Source organism: Eutrigla gurnardus (assembly GCF_963514095.1).
Source record: "Eutrigla gurnardus genome assembly, chromosome: 1".
NCBI lineage: Eukaryota > Metazoa > Chordata > Actinopteri > Perciformes > Triglidae > Eutrigla > Eutrigla gurnardus.
In genome coordinates this window covers 14,673,813-14,693,896 of record NC_139915.1, presented here as the reverse complement: position 1 = coordinate 14,693,896, position 20,084 = coordinate 14,673,813, and the positions used below count along the sequence as shown (strand labels likewise).

The 20,084-nt window shown below is 43.7% G+C and overlaps 1 protein-coding gene across 3 annotated transcripts in view; it reads right to left on the bottom strand.

Moving 5' to 3' along the window:
- Positions 1-20,084, bottom strand: part of znf536 (zinc finger protein 536) — a 218,101-nt gene that overhangs the window by 178,517 nt on the left and 19,500 nt on the right. For all 3 annotated transcript variants that reach the window (XM_084006599.1, XM_084006602.1, XM_084006600.1), the window contains exon 2: positions 14,776-14,857. The gene's annotated coding sequence lies outside the window, so the exon portion shown is untranslated. The remainder of the gene's footprint in view (positions 1-14,775; positions 14,858-20,084) is intronic.

The window sequence follows — 20,084 nt, the reverse complement described above, 5'->3', positions numbered from 1 at the left end:
TCGCAACGCCATTTTCCCGCATCAATCTTCATTTCTTCCTCAGACCTTGCCTTTGAAATATGAAGTGTGTCAACGGCCCGTCCCCCGCAACACAGGAGGCGCGCAAACATCCGTCAAAAGGCAACACACCCGATGTTCACCAGTTAGCCCCGCAGCACAAAGAGATGAGAAGACAGCAGATCCTTCACTGACAACTAGCCCTGGGTGAGACACTTTCTAGCCACCTGAACTCAATCAGGCCCCGGCGGAGGCAGCATTTTGGGTATGTCATTTCATCTCCGTCCCCTTATTCACTCGAGGTATACGCTTGATTTATCTCCAGCGCACCGCCACGTTTGGAAACTCTAGCGTCGCTTTTAAGGATCATCAACATAGCAGCTGCTTGTGTTGATCCTTATCAACGGGGTTGAGTGCAGTTCGGAGCGGACGCTAGCACAACGGGCCATCAGGGGTTCAATCCACTGAATCCACAGTGTACATGATATGCCCCCGCGCTCTCTGTGCAATATCCACCAACTGTTGGCTGTGCATACGAACCACTCGGGACCTTCTCCGCTCTCGTTGGCACACCCAAAAAAATCCAAGGCACCCCAGCACTATGACAGCAAAGCCAGTGGCAGGTGTAAGGCACTAAGCTCCTTCCCTTTCTCTCTGGGTGAGGTGTGAGGAGCAAAACAATGACAGACAAAGGTCACCTGGCCCACCACGAGCCCCCCGCTGAGGTGTCGACCTGCTGAAAGCACCCCTGAGGCAAGAGGAAGGAAGGGAAGAGTCTGCAACCAAGCAGAGACTTAAAAAGACACCAGACACTCCTAACTAAGGACATAGCGCTGAACAGATTACTTTGACTGATATTGCAACCGTCATATGATTAGAGATATTAGATGGAATGACATCATTATTCTCATTTTCACTGATGTCAGTTTTGCAGGGATTCTGTTTTCTTAAGTCTGTCGAATATGTTGTTTTGGCCATGGAAATTAGGGTAGGGCATAATGCAGTTTTGCTCACATTTCAATTAATTGTGCAGCACTAAGGGAAAAGGACCAGTACTTTCCAAGTATGATATTGTGGGGTAATCAGGGAGTCATATCAGGGAAGGTGTTCCCACATGATTCCAAGTGCAAATTCCTTGGAGACACTTTTTAATTGATTTTATTATTTTTATTAGATTTACTTTTTACGGTGTATTAAATGTTAATATATGTATTTATTTTTTGGAAAATGCTACACAAATAAAAGCCTTGCCTTTACATTGATAGTTTTGTCCAACTACCAATCCAAAGATATTCATATTTAAAATATAAAGAGGAAATACCTGAAAACAATTCCAAATCATCACCGTTGGTCGACCGTTCAGCTCGTCCTTTCAACACCTCAATGCACGCAGCAACCGTTCCAGTTTTTGGGAGGGTGTCCTGCTTCAAAGTCTGCTTTCTGGAAATTGCAGGAAAGGTGGATCCTGGGTATGAGAGGTCAGCACCTTGGCAGGTGAAATAATAAAGCCTTGACATAAGGCAACGAGCAGGGAGGCACACCGCGAGCCAGTGCAACCCGAGGCACCTGATTCTCTCTCACGCTGCATCCTCCATCCCCGCTGTTAACATAGACAGACACCTACGAGCGTGGCAGACTTCCTCCATGTTCGGGGCGGTGTCGGGGCACGGCTAAAGGTCAACGCTCCAGGAAGCCATGCAGATATTAGCAACGATGTGCTGTGTTTACACTCCAGATTAAAAAAGGGATTCTTTTTGTTTGTTGTTGATGCAATCAACAAAGGCATTGCTGTGCGTGAAACAGACAAGCTCACCGGAAATAGTGTTAAGTGTTGTTTTTGAGGAGCAGGCCATGAGAGCAGAGAGAGGCTGTTATAAATAGCCTGTAAACGCATGCAGGGATGATCACCTAAACCGTTTTTTCTCCCCCTTCCCCTGTTTAATTGACATCCGTACATCAGTGGCACGAATGCAAATACACAGAGACAAATGTGGTGTTAATGACGCAGCTGCACACACTCATCAGTTCTCAGGGAACAAGATTGACACGGGGGTTTGCACAAACGCGTTATAATAGCAGGTCAAGGTTTCCGGTTCACCCCGAAGTCACGTGAAAAGAGGCTGCGTTCGGCGCCAAAACGCATCTCCCACGTGCTCATTTTGATCCGTCTGTCGAAGTACATTTGCACGAAACGCGTCGGTGCTGTGGAGGTTTGGGTGCATCTTAGCTGAGTATGAAAAAATTCCCGAGTGAAGAATGATTCCGAGTGTAATGGCCACCTTCTGCATTGTCATAATCATTATTGTGACTGTCAGCATCACTATCATCATCAACACCGTCATCTGTAATCATCAAGCCCATCACGAGCCATATTTTTTTTTTTACAATGAATGTGACACGGGCCGTCGGTGGATGGTGATGGAGCGGTGTTGGGGTGTGTTGGCACCGAGCGTGTCTGCAGCAGTGAAGTGGAGCTGCACAACTTCACTTCCGTCTTGTGTGCCAAGTGGGGATGCATGGATTCAAACAATGCTCCTTCAAGGGTCGGTTCTTCAGCGCGCAGGTGGTGGAGTGGTTAGAGCTCATGGCATGTACCCATGTACGCATATGCGTAGCCGACCCCGGTTCGAATCCCGGCCGGAGGTCCTTTGCTGCATGTCACATCCCTCTCTCCTGTGTTTCCTGTCTGTCCACTGCTAAATAAAAGGTGTCTATGCCAGTGAAAAGAGTTACATTCTTCACCCAAACAACCACAGAAAGAGTACGTGGTGTCACCGGACTTCAGACAAAAGATGTGGGAAATCAAATACCGACCAGTGGTTAGGGGCCTTAGGTTTCAAACTATGACATGTATTATATACACACACGTACGTCTTTTAACAATAAACACAAGCATTATACGCAGCGTGTAGTAGTCAAGATTGCAACAGGACACGAACAGCAGTCTCCTGAGTGAAAGTCCTGTGTCTAGCCATCCTCCACTCCCACCTGCCCCACATAGATATTCTGGGTCTTTTTACTGGATAAAATCCGGCTCAATGATTTTGACCCATGATGTTTTTTTGTCAGGTAAAAGTGGTTGTAAATGGTTATAAATAAAGAAGCAGCTTGATATTAGAGATAACCAAAAATAAAATGCTAAAATGTTTGAATAAATCTTTTTTTTATATGTCAATAAAACTGTGCAGTAAGTATTGTACTGAATGAGTGAGACAATTGATCCAGTGTAATGAGCAGTCTTGAGCAACATTTACATTAGCTTCTTTCGTTATTGTGGCCTTGATGGAAAATGATGGAAATCTTCACTTTTTTTTTTTTTAAACCGACGTTTTCATTTGGGTTTTTTGGGGGGGCTGGTCTCCCTTGGTGGCAGCATTCAGTGGCGAGGAAATCCTCTGACACGTATAATCTACTTCAGACTGGCACCAGCCAGCGTTGCTATCGGTGCATCCCTATCTCACTGAGCAGACTGCGTCAATGAAGCAGTCCGGGAGCCGGCGAGACTGACACCGCAACGGCAGCCTTTGGTTCCCAGCACCTAACGCTCCAATCGTAGCCTGAATATCGCCTGTGGGATTTCAGCACACTAAAGAGTCATGTCAAAGATCTCGACAACGTGTGGCGTCTCCCTCAGCCACTGCTGTCATGTTCCCGCTTCCATCCCCCCACCTCCCCACCTTTTTCTGCTTCTTCTTCTCTCCAAGCCTCTCTTGACTCTGGTTTGTGCAGGAGACTTTCTCCCTGAGCGTTTTAAGTTGTCATTTTTTTAAACACACATATCAAAGCCAGGAGTAGAGGAGGGGGGGAGACAGATGCTTCTCTTATGCCTTTCTACTCAAGTACAATGAAGCTTTGGAAAGGAAAGAGAGAGCGCGAGAGGAGTGAAAAGACATTTGCAAAGATCTTTTTGCAATCCACATCCTTTCTCCTGACGACTGGCAATACATCATTTGTATTGATGCAATATTAAATTTCAATATCGCATGTCAAAAGGTACAAAATGATAGATCATAGCCTAACTAAATGAATTATTAAAGGCCTACCCCGGCTGCGCTATCGGCTTCTCTTACAATCAGCTGTGTCAGAAGAGTGCAGTTGGTGATACTGGCAGCATTTCAAAGCACTGTCGGTTTTTTTTGCTTTCTTTTTCTATCTGCATCCCAGCATTCTTAATCTAGCTTTCTGTCACTTATTAATGTTCCCAAGGAACTAAAAAACACAGATCTTTCCCTCCCAATAATCAGAGGCTTAACTCACGTTCTTTTATTTCTCCAGAAGAAAAAAAAAAATCTTCAAAAAAAAATAGATGAATTAAGTCTTAATGAAATATTGAATATTGAAGAGGAGATAAGGCTAAGGAAACATGTTGAGCTTTGTTGGAGATGTGAAGAGCGGAGAGGAAGGGAGAGCACCATGGTTGAGGCGGTGACTCATGCTGTGTGGTATGATTTATGTGCGCTTTATGTGCTCTGCGACCCTGTAAGTTTATCTCTATATTCCCTGTCTGACAGAGTGACTCCTTGGTTGTCTCCATGCCTCGCCACAATAACACTGTGTACCGGACTTGATGGTTGATTCTAATTTACAGTCGGAGTCAAAGGTCGCATCTCTGACGCCTCGTCAAGTTGGGGTTGACGGGAAAAGGAGAGCGTTGCAGCGAAAGGGGGAGGGAACGTTCCTACAGAAACAAGCGTGTTTAACAAGGCCATGCTTCTTTTTTTTTTGTGCGACCACATGGAAATAATGGTTACTTGAAATATTGATTTCAGTGTTTGTCCTGCCCCAGGTCTCAAAAGCAGTTTGATACTAAGATGATTGTAAAATCCGTCTTTAACTTAAGAGGCATTTCTCATAAGCATCGTAACTGAATGAGCGTACCCACTCTCAGGAGGCTAAGAGCATTTTAAGCTCCAGAACCTGCAAGGAAAAAAAGTTTCCTTTTAAGTCATCATTTAGTTATCGTAGAACAATTATATACAATATTGTGTGTCATTTACAACACATTCTGACTTATATTTAACATATAGTGTGGCTGCAGGCAGTTAAAAATGGACTTTATGTTGTATTTATTCAGCTCCATCTTCAGCACCACGGACAGCCGGTGATAAGAAGCTCTTAACGGCGTGCGTGTGCACTCCCTCCTAAGTACTGCTCGGGGAAATTTGAGAGAGCATTTGTAAAAACACTCTAAGAAATGGTCTCAACTTCAAAGATCACTCATTAAAGACGGAGCTCTGGTCTCCATTGAAAGACAGTTCTTGGAGTCAATTAAAAGAATTAGACAAAGTGATACTGAACCACATTTAGAGGCAAAAACAGTGAAAATATAGTTTGCACAAATGGGTGTGCCCTCCTGTTACAGAATAACCAACTGTTGATGGTGGGGCGGCACAATGAACCCAATATTCATCACTGGTCAAGATTCACTTTGGAGAAGCTGTCGTGCAGCTGCAACCTATAACAGCAAGTCAAGAGTAGAAGAGTTTAAAACTATGTCATGGATATTTTAGGGGCAAAATTAAAAATGCACTGAATTCCGGTGAAGAAGAAGCATATTTTGATGTGTTGGCAGGAATGCAGTTCACCATGGGGGTGAAAACAACACTGTTTATGTCAATGCTTAAGTACAAAAAAAAGATTTAGTCTCTAAAATCAATCGCGATCTCGATGTTGATCAAAATAATCTCCCTGATCATTGTAGCTCTACAAAGAGGATTCCACAGAAAGCAACGTGAGGTCTGGGCTTGGTGATGATTGGACCTGATGCCATCCCAAATAAGGAAAAAAACTTCTGTTTGCACATTTAAAGGCAAATCCGTTCATTTTGATTTTAAATAATGGCTACATTACTGTTGTGGTGTCTTAACAGACCATTAATGAATTATATAATAATTTGAAAACAACATTTAAAGCAAGCATATGACAGTTTAACAAAAAAGAAAATGTTAAAAATATTCAAATAATGAATTAACATTATCAACAAAATGTGAAGAGTTCACAGTGTTGACTTTGACTTTCAACCAGCTAGCCTTGGCCCCTCTGTCTTGTAATACCTATTGTACCTCAAGAGGCGATAGTGAGTAACTTTATCGTCCAGTCCAACAGGTGAACCCTGAGGGCTTGTTATGCTTGTAGGATTTAATCCAATGGGCCGGAAAACACGAAAACACATTTCCTCTCGTTCTCCCTAACTATTTCGCTGGGAGAGACGTACCTTTGCATAGGGCTTAGCTCGTAGAAACTCCCGTGCCGGGGCTGTAATGGCAGCGCCAGAATGTTTGCTGAACCATCAGGGAACCGCTATCTAAAGGTCCACGCTATCCTCTTGGCCAAGTGGTCTTCTGGTGGCAGGACAAAGCAAAAATACAAGTGGTTTTCTCCTTTTTTGCCATTTTGGATTTAATCCAAGAAAAAAACACTTCCAAGGCGTACACAGACCGTACACAGGTGTTATTTTAACCAGCTTTGAGAGTTCAGCAGTTTGGTTGAAAAGCTAAGCATAAGGACACAACTATTTATGGGTAAAAGGAAGAATCGTGTGTTCAAAGTGTCAGTTTTGCCTGTAAGTATTGCAGTATTACCAGTAATTAGTCTTTTGCTGTTGCATCAGCCAAGTACATCACAATAGATTCACTTGCATGTTCCATTGCAGGACACAGCCGCGCAGTTTATGTCAACCCTAAAGACTCCGTTTGGATCAAACGTTCCACTCTTGTTTGAATGAAGATCGCTGAAGTATATACAGAGTCGAGGGGCCGAGCCGTGTGTTTATTCCTGTGCGCTCATGGCCCGCGCAGGTGTTAATCCTGCCGTGCAATGTGTCGTGTCGCGAATCCCGGACCCCCGTGAGGTCATAATTGCGGGGTCCAGATTGGCGGCTGCTGGTTGGGGCCTGGCGACCTCCATGAGAAGTCACAGCCTCCCATTTAGCTTCCAGATCCCATGCAAGCGAACACAGGGCCCCCGTGTTAGCGTGCTAGCACTGGCTGGCAAAAATTCAATTTTCATCCCCCCTTTTGTATCCAAGCCTGCTGTCTTGCCCTAACGATGCTCTCTCATCCCCCACCCCACCCCCCCACACACCCGCTCCCCTTCTCTTGCCTTCTCCCTTCAACAACAGAACACAGTGGAGTCGTTAGGACCCTCTCTTCATTACTTCAAAAAACCAATCATTAGACACCAGAGTATATACGTAATTAGAAAATCACTTCCTTTGCAATCCCGGCTAAGTAGTTTACATACTGTAATTACAGGGACAAAATCAATTTTTAATCATTTCACTGATTGGGCTCATCAGCTCAGTAGGAACATTGTATCCTGCTTGTTGTGCGAAAGCAACATCTGGGCTAAAACAATTACCCTTTTGTGTTCCAGAGCGGCTCTGAAAATGCCTTGCTGTCACTTCCCCCTGTCGTGGACGCTCTCCTTCCATCTCTCTCCGTCTCCAGACGCCTTTCTCCCCTTTTGCCTCCGCCGTTCTGTCGTTCTCCCGCTCCCTTTCTCATTCTCTCCCTCCCTCTCTCTTCCCTCTCTCTCTCTCTTCCACTCCCTGCCCTTGACTTGGACATGGAGGATCACATTTAAAGCTTTATAAATCAATACGCTATAATAAGCTGCTCTTGACAGAGAGGGAGAGAAAGGAGAAAAAAAACAACATATTGCTTTTTTAACACCTCTTGTTTTTTTTGGGGGGGGGGGGGTGTTTTTTTTCATGCCCCTGTTGTTATTGTTGTTTGTCGTTTTTCATTGTTGCCTTTTAGGAAACAGATTGTGTTTTGGCCCTGCAGAAATATCACCTTATTACCATGTTTTCTGTACACTGTGGGAAGGGGGGAATGTGACGGTAACAAGTTTGTAAATGCAGAATACAGCCATTATTCCTTCATGTCGGAGTGAGACATAAATACATAATCCAACTTCACACTGCGTCTTCTGTCCCGGTATGTTTCACCCTTCACCGGCTAATAAAATGCTTTGTATTCTTGTCTGAGAGAGAGCAGATCGATCCGTATTAGTCTGAACTCTCTCTCTTTCACTTTGAAAACTCAGGAAATCAGATTTCAGAGTGGGGGAGAAGAAAAAAAATCGGTTAATGCATTGATCACTCGGCCTCTATGCAAATCACATTTGCCTCTATTTTTTTGCTGATCAATAGCATTAATTAACGGCTTCGTTTTAACGGCACCGCGCAATCCCGTTAGACACCGCCGTCGACCTCAGAAATCCGCCCCCACCCCCCCGCCTGTCCTGTCCCTCAGTAGCCATGGAAATGGATGGCGCGTGGCAGGGGCCATAAATCAGGAAATCCAATATGACCATGAGCTCCAGTACTAACAGTAAAATATGAGCGCTAACACAGCACACAGGTAGATCACCTCATATTGGGAACAATATTATTTATTTATGAAAGTAAACTGAAAACAAAGTTTACACGAGTGTGTTTTTCTACTAAATGTCTGTAAGTGTTTTAAGGGGATTTTAGATGAAAAGAACAAAAGAAGATGTGGTCTGGGACTGGAAATAACCATGATGGTGATGATGATGATGACGATACCATCAGGGTCAATTCTTAATCATAATAGAAAGCATGTGTTAGGAACTGGCGGTGAGGAATTTGAAAGATGTGAGACTTGACCAGGCAGGGAGGATCTACAGTAATTAAAAAAAAAAAACACTATCAAGTTGCATTGTGGGAATTGTAGGATTCTAGGTAGGTTTTTCTTGACCCATCCAACGACAATTATGCAATACAAAATACCTGTGCTGCTCAGTCCCACCCCAGATCAACAGTAAATTGATGGAGTGGCCCTTTAAACGAGATCCACTGTTTTTATATTCATATTATTTTATTTTAAAACATAAAATAGTTTTTCCCCACATGATATCACGATATATTTTTTACTTTATTTAACACTAAAAACACCAACAAATAGCTTACTGTATACGAGTCATGATTTGCTGCATGTGAGTGTATATTGGTGTGTGTGTGTGTGTGTGTGTGTGTGTGTGTGTGTCTGTGGGGGGGGGCTGCTGCTGCCAGCTATGCTAGTGTGTGGGATTAATAATGGACGCTTTTTGAAATTATTATTATTCCCAAAATGCTCTTTTGTGATTTGCTTTGAAGGGCGTATATATGTGTGTGGGTGGGTGGGGGCTGTTAAGTGAGTAGGGGGGAGGTAGATGGTGAAGGGGGTTAGAGGGGGGGGGTGGTTGCTTGCTCATTTGGAGAGCTTTTCCAATTATACAATTAGTCAGGAATGTAGGCCAGCGGCCTTGGTGCTCCTCCTGCTCCCCGACCCTGGATAGCAAGTGCCCTCGTCTCACTTTGTATTTATCTGTTTCTTTCACAGTTTTCAAGAAATACATGAATAGAAATAGACGGTCAGAAAGATATGTAATACGTAGCCGTGGACGTTGAGCGAAAGTGGCATCGGCTTGCAGTCCGGGAGGTGACTCGAGCAGCCGGTGTCCCAGAGGAGCTAAGCTAACAAACGCTGACCTTCTTTGTGAATGGGGTTGCGTGTGAACGGCCACGGCAGTGCACTGTGGTGTTAATAGATAAAGTCATGGGGTTTGGGGCTCAATCAAATGCTGTTTGCTGTGTTGAATGGCTTTTTTTTTGGTAAATCCACCGTCCCCCCCAAAAAGCCCACCACATCGGGAAGTGGGGTGTGCTGGTGGCTCGGCTGGTTTGGGATTGAACACACACACACACACACACACACACACACACACACAAACAATGCTAACTACTTTTGATTCCTTTTCTTCTCGGCGATGGAGTGATATGATAAATTGATTTATGATGAAGGACAAATTGTTTTATAATTTGGCCCCTTTCTGACTGTCCCCTGACTCTTGCCTGCCTGCTACAGAGTGTGCCGCGCTGGGTTTAATATGAAGCAACAACAACAGCCAAGTGCCATCTGTTGGCATGCAGATTTTCCTGTAATCTCTCTTTACTGATTACAACAATGACTACACGAACCTCTTAAATAATTATCCCACAATGTAAAAAAAAAAGGGGTGAAAAAAAAGAAAAAATAATTATAATCATTAACTCCCACCAAGTCTGCCACTCCTCCAGCAAATGAAGGCTGTCAGAAAGAGAGAGATAAAGAGAGAGACAGAGTGAGAGAGAGTTTTTCTTCTGCTGTGATGCCAATCATGTCTTATTTATACCAGCGGGGTAGAGTACCACACAGCAGCGGCAATCTCAACCCAACTACATTGAAGAGGAATCGGTAGGAAAATTGACCCTCTCCACCCATCGCCCCTGCACCTTACTAGACTCTTCCCCGCCTCCCTAAGGAGCGAAAATTATCCCAAAATGGAGTGTGGGTTACATTTTGCAGGAAATAACGTCAGGTTTTTGGTGTACATCACTCTGAATGAGAAACAAAACTTGCTTCCGTCTAGACCCTGTTTTGCTTGAAATCTTCATGATCACACAGGAAGGATCACATTCCGTCAAAGTGAATGTGACACCGGTTTCTCTACTGTCAGTAACCGAATAGTCCAAAATGCAGAGCAGCAGCAGAGAAGAGTTGTTTGAGTTAAAGAGGTGATCAGCAGCACAACCCGATGTTCACAAGCAAGCTGGCTTCCTCGCTACGCTCACGAGATACTAGAAGTAAGGTTCACAATCCTTTCTCCGGGGGCTACGCCAACAACGGAGGTTCTTTGCCTACGACTCCCAAACCAAAATATGTGCCAATTCTAAAACAGCCTCAAACACGTGGTCGACGTTGAGAAAGAGAACTCCTCCGTCAGGTTTAGGAAAAGAAGTATGGTTTGGGTTAAAATAAGAAATGTGTTATGTTCGTACTCAACATCGTTAAGTACATCATTTATAATGAGTAAATGTTGGTTTCACATGGGACACACACGGCGGTCTCCTGGCAATACAATAGAAGTGTAATAGTTTCCAAACTTTTTATGTAAGAAATAATTTCCAAATGTGATTTGAACCTAATACATTGTACTTCAACTTACTTATACTTTAAGGTGGCATACAATGGAAATACTTTAAGTACAAGTATCTCAAACTTGAACTAAAGTTCATTACTGCGATAAATGAACGTGTGTTACTTTTCACTACTGCTAAAGATATACATTCATTTCAAACAACTGCTGGTGGCCTTTTTCTAGCAGCAGGTTTGATATGTCATGGTTTCGATGTGTTTATGTAAGTGTTCACCCATGTGTGTGTGGGTCTGTTTATGAATCTCTTTCTAGATAAGTCATCTGTGTGTGTGTGTGTGTGTGTGTGTGTGTGAGAGAGCGCTGCTTTGTGTGAGAAATGGTGTGAGAATACGTCAAGGGGAGCATGTGTTAGCTCTGCTTCCAATATGAGGGAAATCTGTGCCACATACCTCCGATGTGACACAAGCCAAAACGACATGACTCACCCATGCTATATTTGATTAATAAAACTACAGCCGGCGAAATGTGTTTCAAAACAGCACATCATTACCAAGGCGCAGCCTGACTGGAGAAATGTAGCATTATGTAATTATAGTATAGTATTCAGGTGTGGGGGAGCATCTGATAAGATCCAGAGAAATGTTGCGTTTGCAGTTAAACGTGTTCATTTTGTCCTTTTTAGCGAGTCCTACGTGAATGCATGGTGATCATCCCGAGATACTCGTGCATGTCCTGAAGAGGACAGCTGCCGTATATGTTTAATCTCTTCTGCTCTGGCTCTCATAATAAGTGTTATAACATGTATTTCCCAGCTTCAAGAGAAAAGGTTTCCATTGATTAGCACTTTACAAGCAATCAATTTTTACAAACCGGCTTGACCCCCTCGTCTCGTTGCTCAGGAAGCCAACTCTCGGGACGACGGTCTATTATAAATTAAAAGAATATCGAGAAGTGAAGAGCGGATGAGTAATTGTGGGTAGGTGGAACTGAGAAAGAGGAGTGATGTGTATAGATTTAAGGGCAGCGAAGACGAATGTGAGCTGTGAGTCTGATTCTTGCGATGATAACGATGGTCGAGGAAGACGGCCCGCTGACAGAACAAACAAAACAACCAGGCGGGATAGAGCACCCTAACCCCACAAAGAAGATGTATCCCTCACTTGTACTTGTCATATGATCTTCCATCACTCACTGCTACACACACACACACAGACACACACAACGTACACACACCATAACAGCCCATCACCGTGAGAGATGGGGTGGCCACGCTCCTCCAGCTCCAGGAATAATGGCTTGCACCTGTTAACCATGTCACCTCTGTTTGCTAATTGTCTCCTTGAGCTACATAGAGAGGAATTGACAGCATTGTGACGTTTTGACGGGCGGAGTGTGTGTTTGTTTGTGTGTGTGTGTGTGTGTACTCTTGGTCAATACATGAAGAATAAACTGGCACCAACCTTATAATTCTTGGAGCAGCTCTATATGGCTGGATGGGAAACTTCATTCAAATGACATGTGTTTTACTTGGGATTCTCCATTAACAATGAACTTCAGGGGATGTGTAAAGTAGAGGGAAAAATCTTTTTTTTTTCTTCATACTCTGGTATTGATGTACATTTCCTTACATGTCACATGAAGTAAATATGTGTTATTATAACTTACACTTACTGTGTGCCTCAGTGAAAAACGACGGCGTATTAGGACCGCTGTAGAAAAAAAAAAGCGGAGAGAGGGGGGGCAATATTCTGAGAAAAAAAAGTTGCAAATTTGCTACTTTACAATGCTAACAACCGGGCATCTATGCTAGCTTACTTCCCATGAATGTCGCATTTATTTTTCTAATTAATACATCACAACGTGTGACACCTCGTTAAGGTCCTTAGGGTGACGACTGTTGTTGGTTATTGTTTTTTTTATGGGCCAAATTGTCATCTTATGGGTGTTTATTGATAGGGTGGTAAGGCTAAGAGGCTAGCGGTGGCTTTCACTTGTCGTCATAGCAATGGCAAACATCCAGTCTAGCAATGTGTTTATTTCCTCTATGACCGCTATTATAAAGTAGCAAATCTGTAGTGACAAATTTGCAACTTTTGTTTCTTGTAATATTGCCCCCCTCTGTTTCTTTTTTCTTCTACAGTCGCCTTTTTCTTCTACAGTTGCCTTATACTTTTCTTTTGGAGATGGGGTTGGTCTGAGACATGTTTAGCTTAGCTTAGCACAATGACTGGGGACAGAGGGAGACAGCTAGCCGAGCCCCACCAAACAAGCATTGTAGTTCAATTAGAGTTTTGCTTCCACACATGACAAAACAACAGCTGGGCCCAGTAAGAGCAACACCAGCACAAAATCTCTTATTTTACAATGTGTCACAATATTGTAGTTCCATAGTTATGGAATTCTGAACAAAATCTATAGTCTATAAGGTTACAGTTAAATGTTAATCCTGATGGAAGGGGTGTGTCCTTTCCGTTTCCTCCAACTCTTAAAAAACTAGGCGATGTGTAATCTGGACCAGATCCTGGTTGCAGGATATGCATTTTTTGGGCTTTTCACATGTAGTTAGAGAACTTCCAGTTTTCCGTTTGCAAAAAATTTGGATTTGCTAAGCCAGTGCTGATCAACACTTTTGCGATTAAACTGAGAAATGTTTCAAATAAAGGATCTAGCTGATTGCATCATGTCAAATTCAAGAGTCTTTACCAGTACATCTTCAAATTATATTTTAAGAAAGTGCTCTCAATGGTTCTGCATCTGGATATGCAGTATTTGGAGCAAGTAGCTTGTGAAAATAAAACTAAGTAGACCACAGCTTCCATGTGTCAGATACATTTAATGAACATATCACATGTTCTGTTGCTCATTTGGAGGTTGCAGCAGGTTGGAAACATTAATTAGGGTAGCGCTACCTGTTCGGCTGACAAAAGATGATCAATTGAATTTTTCAGTGTTAGTTTTATGTAAATATAGTTATTTGGGGGGGGGAAATCAAGAGAGGATTAAAAAAAATTGTGATTCAACTTGTGGATTGAATGCTGGGCGTGAAGCCAGTAAAAAGACCCGAGCCCTGACTAGCACTAGCAGGAGTAGCATGATTAAGAGGTGTCTGTGTGGGTGCCAGTCAGTGACATCACAAACATATCCTGCAGGTCTTTCTGGTACCAGAAGTGCAAACATATGTGGCCTGACACCCAGGATAAAAACATTCTCTGCTGCCACCACTGTTCATTCTGCAGTCTTTGTCTCAAAGGTTATTCAGCTGTCAAATCACATTCCTGTCCAAACATAATGCCAGTGTGCCATATGTCCATACATGTACATTACCATAGGGATGTCACAATACCTCGTTTATCTTATCTTGATATTTCACGATTCTCAATACCCCACTCTATATCAGAGCAAAAAAACTAATATAAAAATATATGTAGGCCTATACATCAATATACACTGTTATACTGTCTATACTGTTTTTGCTAATGTTTTAATATCTATAATGATCTGCCTCAAGTTGCTTGCCAAAAACAACGTTAGATTACAATTCAACACATCATGATGACGTATAATGTACCTTCACCCAAAACAAATTTTTGCTGAGCAGAGCTTGAAGGCATCATAATGTACAGTAAGTCAATGCAACCTCTGTATGTCATTTAGCTTAGCAGGACTGCTAACAGCTAACGTGAACTAGCTGCCCCTTCTCAGAGGTGTGACTGCAAAGCACGGCACTGCTGAACAATTGTGTGCCCCGAAATCAAGATTTCAATGAAAACAAGATGCATGCACGGGTGTGCAAGTGTGACAGACACCTTTAATATCCTCCCCTCTCCCTGTGATCAATCGGTGTGATCGTACCTGTGTGACTGCCGCCGCTCCAGTGAACGCCGGATGTCAGGAAGAGCGCCGACAGCTCCACAGAAGGTGGGACAGCAAGCGCCTGGAAACAAAACGGACACAAATCACAGTCATTCAAAGCTCGTCAAGTTTGCAACACAAGCGACAGAAGTGAAATACCCGTAAACAACAAATCCTCCGGACTTCCTGTGAGGACGTGATATCACTCACACACCCCCATGTGTTAAAACACAAATACATTAATGGCTTGTGTGTATCAATATTTGACTTTTTTTCATTTTCAAAAAAAAGACAAAAAGGACAAACAATATAATAAAATTGGAAGCTCTGTTCTCAGAAAACTGTGAGGGGAGCCTACGCAGCAAAGCAAAGGATGTTATCTAATCCAGCCTTGAAGCCGCCGCTGCTGCATCACGCCAGAAAAATTATCAAGTTGCATCAAAGTATGTGAAGTAAAAGAGTGCCACTCCCCTTTAAAGTAGCAGACGATGCAGTGAGTGGCATTAAAGACGAAGCCTCGCAGAGCCACATCGAGAAACCAAGTTTACATGCTTGATTAATGAAAAACTACAGGCAAAAATATTTATTTCATAAACTGGTAAATTTTGGGAATTTGTCTTCTTTCAGACTCATGTGAAGAAACATCCAACATACACATGGAGGCGTATGTTTTACTACTTTTATTTTTATGTGCATCTGTAGATTTCTCCAAAATTCAGCCAAACTTGGTTTTAGTTAATGCCTCACAGAACATTTCATGAAACGTGTCATACAGATAAACAATTGCCTTAATGTAAGTGATGAACTGGGTACATTTCATGATGATATACCTTCAGCGTCTCCCCTATAGCTGGAAAACCTGAAGAAGTTGTCGTTTTAACTCTTTGTTGAAGGAGCTAATTGATCCATTTCTATGCAGCTGCCTAAACGGCTCCTAATTCACATTTCATCTTTTGTGACATTTCAAACGTTTGCTCGAATGAAGTTTGCTCGGATGGCAATCTGCTAACTCCTGGCTTTGTGTGTTTACCTTCAATCTTTAAAACCAAACGCTCAATGCTGCCATCCGTTACTGAAGATCGCCTGCCATGCATTTCCATGGCCATCTGTAGGTGGCGCTCTTATTTTTTTTTGTTGATTCACTAATGCCTCATGCTATTACTTGAAATGTTGGACTGGGAAGGAAGTACAAATTCTCATGGCTGTTCTGGATGTGGAGAGGCAGCCAGGCATGGAGGAGCTGGCTCCTTCCTACAAGAAGGGGGGGTGGGGGGGGGGGGCACAGATGTGGAGGGTCCGCAGGAGGGCCACCCAGATCTACCCACCACTACTGTTTCAATGGAGCATCAAGAGTAAAAAACTCTCACTCGCATACGAGCAGCACACACACACACACACACACACACGCTCACACACAAAGCCACGACATTGCCTTAAGTCACAATCTAAATTGGCTCCCAAGGGCATACAGACTACCTTGTTCACCAAAGGCATTGTGTATGTTTTCTGAGTGCTTAGCATATGCTGCCGTAACCTGAGATCTCTCTCTCTCTCTCTGTCTCCTTGCATGCAAAATACACATGTACACAAACACACAATATTGCTAGAAGTTGCTCTGTTTTTTTTTTTCTTTCTTTCTTTCCCCCTCCCTTTTACGTATTTCCCATCAGGCCCTTAATTAAATTCAAAATAGTTCACATGTACCTATCAAGCCGTGCTGCACCAACCGCCCACCAGGACAAACCTCGACAGAGACGCAAACGCAGCCGGGGCGACGGCGTGTTTGTGTGTTTTCAGAGGATGACAGCAGAAACTGGGAGGGTTTCTTCTCCTCAGATCGCGCCGTCTGCTCTTTCCACTGCCAGATGATATTGTAACACCGACGTATGGAAGGTAAACACGCTGATTTGCTTCCGTCAAAAGTAATAATCTAGCAGGTTTCTGGACACATTCAGGGTTTGTTCCCCCTTGAAAATGTAACGCTTTTTTCGAAATTCTACTTTTTTTCAGGGACAAACACTGAATATGGAGTCGTGAAAAAAAAAACAGCCTTCAAAGGCAGAGTTATTGTTCTACCAGCGCAGGAGCTACTGACACCTGATCCAATCTGCTACATCTATGATTTGATATCAAAGCACACGGCAGAGTAATGAAAATAGCTAACATTTTAAGGCAGCCTAACCTTTCCTGTGTTTACCTTATTAAAGAGTGTGTGCCTTAACTGGTAGTGCAATACACATGGGGGGGGGGGGGCAATGTGTATAATGCCGGCAGTGTTTAAGCAGGCGAACAGTAAAGTAATAGGCAAGAGCAGTGAAGTGTTGATTCTACAAAAGATGCGAGGGGGAAATTGCACCTTAGTGCACACACACAAACACACAAACACACACACACATGCAAAGACACACACGCACACGTGCACACACACACACACACACACGCATTCCCTTCCCCTCCTCAATATACTCCCACAACACGGCCGGCTGCCTGGCAGCCGAAGTTAACATTTTCAGAGAAAATATTCCTTGCCTCCAATAGTCCGATGTAATTCATTTTCCATCTCTGTTCATTAATCATTGTTAAAATTAGTGATCCATTTCTTCCACTCTGCCATCTGCACTCAGCTTCCTAACAAACATGACACCTCAGCGCATAATAAAAGCTGACAGCTACGAGGAGGCCTTTCCAAATAGCTTTCTGCATATGTGCACCTCCACGACTTGATGCCGTTGTCAGACAAAAGTAGATTATTTAGACCGCTGGCTGGAGATGCTACACATGAGCATATATTAATGTATGCGGACACCCATGTGCGTGCTGTTATGTGCACCAGGACTATGCGGCCGACATAGGAAGGAGGGGAAAAAAAATAATAACTCGCACGCAAATAATCTTAGGAGTCACAATCACATGCACATACACAAAACAACAGATGTGCCTAATCTCCAATGGAATGTGCTAAAATCCTGATAAAGAAAATCTCAGCAAAAGGGGGTAAAGTGAGGAAAATGAGGGCGAACATACAAGAGTATGTGCAGTCATGAAAAGCCGAGAAACAGAGAGGCCTTAAAAGTTTTAAGTGTCCTGTTTACCCCGACCGAGCTTTTCTCTTTAACGTCAGCTGGAACAGCATTGTACTTTTCCATTTGCTTCCAGCAGCTGTGGCGTTTGCGCGTGTATTTGTTGTGATACGGTATATCGGCTCGGCTACACCCTGATCTCAGCTCAGCTGAGAGGCGAAGACGGCGTGGCACAGAAAGAAAGGGAGAGTGAAGTCAAAGGGTCTGGGGTCAGCGGGGCCTCGTTAACACCCCTCCGATTCACGTAAAAATACCTTGATGGAAAACTATCGGCTCCCCAGACGCCCCTGCAGGCACCCAGTACCCTGAACGCAGTCAGATTTAGGTGCTTAAAAAGCAGCAGGCTTAATACGCTGGAATTCTAGTGTATTTATTGCACACAGACTCGGTTTAATGAAGCATTAAGCAAGGAGGCCCTCTAATATCTGTGAATGTAGGACTTCGGCGGGGTTGAAGAAGGGAAAATAAACAGGAAGAGAAAGCCTGGTTATGAGTAAAAGCCCTCATCACTAAGTTCTGATCAAAAGTCTTTTTTTAACATCTTTTCTGTTATCGCTGAATTACTTTTACCACAAGTTGTAATTATAGAAAACATTCAAAAAAATCAACAAGAGTGCATTTAAATGCCACTCTCTCTCTCTCTCTCTCTCATGCACAGCTTACTCAGTCTCTTGTTAACACCCCCCCCAACTGTCCCTTCTCACATCTACACACATATGCACAACATGGCAAATACACACCCACCCACACGTTCACATTTACACACACTTAAACCTCAACAATCCTAGGCTGCTGTAGTCCTCGGATTCTCTGCTTTACACACACACACGCACACACACACACTCAGCCACACACACGGTCAGGATCCCTCCCTGGCGAGGTGTGTGTGTGTCTCTGCCCGAGGCACAGCACATTAATCTATATAATGCCCTCAAAGAGAAGGCTTTTTCACACCGCTAACTGCCAAGGACTACGAGGGGCAGCGGCTGAGCCATGATTCAGCTGTTAGCCCAACTGGCGTCCCGGCGCACACACACACACACACACACGCACACGCACACACACACAATATGTTAGTAAGAATACACACATACACCCTTTGCTGGCAAGAAAGACAACACAGACACCTTTGTGCGCTCACACGGGGAGACGTTCATCAACACGAGGAGCTTCTACTTTTGTTTGGTGAAGAAGGAAATGTGTCAAAGTATTAAAAACCGACATTTAATGCTTGTTCAGATCCAGATATTCCCTGATCACGTCATTCCTCACTAGATTTAGCCTTTTTTTAGACCGTGTTGTATTTTAGGGAAGGTCTTGTACAGCTGTGTGTGTATAGATGAGTTTTTGTTGGGGTACAATAATACAATGCTTATGGTTTCTGTTGCTCAAAGGAATAGTATATAAACTCAGCCATGGTCAGCACTGATGGAGTGTTGCCTGTGATAGTTGAAAGTCCATGACTTTAACTGCATAAGAGTGTTTTTTTGTTTGAGTAAATGAATGCAGAAGAAGCTCCTTTAGCGTTGCTGCAGAAGAAGACAGTTTACTGCTGTTACCTTGCAGGATTTCTGGGCATCACTGTCCTCATATTTCAGACTGTAAACCTCTTGCCAGTGTGCGAAGTTGCCCAGTGCAGATTTAATATTCATTTGTTGCACGGAGGGCCACAAAACAGACAGCCCGGAGCGGTGATTGGAGGGCCAGTGCTCAGAGACAGACGGCGAGCAGAAGAGCAGCTAAATCATCTTGACATTCACCAAGAAGTAGCCACACAGAAAGCTACCGCCGCTGTTAGTCCTCCCATCGACTAATTTGGTTCTACTTAACCCCTAAACACCCTACGAGCATGCACGCGGCGGGCGGACGCGCACGCACGAGAGCGCGCACACGCGCCTCACAGTGACACATTTAATTCAAGGTTCTCAGCACATCTGAATTACGGCAGGCTGATGAGGGAGAGAGGGCCAGGCCCCTCCGGACTGATTAGCATCATTTAAGAAAGCCTTCTTTTTTTTTTCTTTGCCCGCTTCAGTGACCTCTCTCTCCCTCTCTATCACTCTCTGCCACTCGCCGGGGCGACCCACCCACCTCCCAGCCTACAATATGGGTGGCATCCCCGCCAGCACAAGTCAATATGGAGTACGCTCATTTACATCTAACACAGGAGAAGGACTCTAGTGCCTGTGCCTCTGGGGCTATTTTATTCATTTCGCTTATTGCTTGTTA